Genomic DNA, 1,809 nt, shown 5'->3' with positions numbered 1-1,809 from the left:
TAATGGCTGAGTAATCTAAGTACTTGATACTTTTTATTAAAGGAAATGTTAAATGAAAGGAATTCGATGACTCGTTATTTTATGCCAGACTTTTCACTAAGCTACATGGTTTTTAGAAAGAGTGCGTAGTTAATTCATTTTAAAATCAAGTCAGTTCATAACAGTCATAAATTTCTAATGTATTACGAATGACTATTATTTTTTTACGACCTATCACCCTCTGATAATGGTTACAGGGTACTTTGCGATTGGTAATGATTTGTAAATGACTCAATCAACTATAATTTTGGAAGCTTAAAAGAATATTATAGGGTTGAAATATTTACTGTCAACCAGAAGCTAACGTTTAGCGCACCGTTAACCTTAGTAATAACCCTCTTTCGACCAGCCGGGTAAAAAAACGCAACATTAAGACGTTTAGGAAAAGACGTATTTCCGTAGTAGGTAGTTGTACTCTTACTGTTTATTTACTTTCTCGGTTTTCACTTATTGCTGTTAACACCTGGGACTTAATTAAATTTGTAATTAATTAACACGTTAGTTTCCGGAAACCCATATCTATGAAACTTCTGGATCAATGATTACTTTTTTTTAAAAGAGCTCGTTCCTTGGTAATAAAATTTTTGCTACAAAACTACACTTCAAATGAAGTATATGGATTCATGATAGCTGTTATTTCCCATTCAATAACATAAAAAGAAAAGAGGTATTCGCTAGCCCCCATGGTATTTCTGAATCGTTTGTTCCCCCTAATCCCACGGGAAACCTAGTTAATCAAGGCAGGAATGTGCGTCAAAATAGCTTTGTACATACTGCTTTAGAGCCACTTACGTAATAATGGGTATTTGTAGCAGCGTGCAACTTCGTCGTCCAGTACCGGGAACTTTAAATATCATGGGACAATTGACACCAATTGACCTAGTCACAAACTAAGCAAAGCTTGATTGAACTATGGTTTCTAGGCAACGGATAAACACATATATAGATAAATACATACTTAAATAAAATACAATACAATATTCTTTACTTCACACCAGAAATCAAACAATAATCATAAAGATAAACATCTACTTGAAATGTCTTCTACTTGGTATTTTTTGTTTTTGTATGATGTATTTATCTGTAGGTGATCCTTAATAAATAAATGACACAAATTCAGGGTTGACAATTAGGCAGTTAAACTTTCAAGATTCAAGATGCATTGTTCACATAATTATATCCTCTCTCTCTCTCTCTTTAAATTTTGTTTATTTTTTGATTATACAGTCTATTTTCAACCCTGCATTTTATCTTTGTAAGTTAATTTACTGTACCGTTTTGTGGTATTCTATAAAGAATGTTTGTTTGTAAACAGGGGCGAGCATTAAATCTATCTTTAATATAACATATCAGTCACATATTAGAGAAATGAGCCTCTAAGTCGATATTGCAGTACCAATAACATAACCGAGCGCCGCCCATAGGCGTTCAGTCATAAACAACAGTTAGTCCTGTAGACGGCAGTTCAATTGGGGCTATACTATGAACGTTTAGTGCCAAATATAATAGTGTAGAACTGTACTGGAGTGTAGTGTCGTATTGTAATACTGGCTTAGCCTGGTTGTAAGGGCATTAGCTTAGAATATGGAATGAAACAAAAACCATCAATACTGTGTTATTGAAACCAATATACTCTTAATCCTACTAAAATTATATATGTGAAAGTTTGTAAGTTAAAATGTTTGTTTGTTTGTTACCTCTTCACGTCAAAACAGCTAAACCGATTTAAGATGAAATTCAGTATAAGCTACTTTAGTCCCGGGGAAGGAA

This window comes from Choristoneura fumiferana, chromosome 27, assembly GCF_025370935.1.
Source record: "Choristoneura fumiferana chromosome 27, NRCan_CFum_1, whole genome shotgun sequence".
Lineage (NCBI taxonomy): Eukaryota > Metazoa > Arthropoda > Insecta > Lepidoptera > Tortricidae > Choristoneura > Choristoneura fumiferana.
This window is presented reverse-complemented; position numbering follows the sequence as displayed.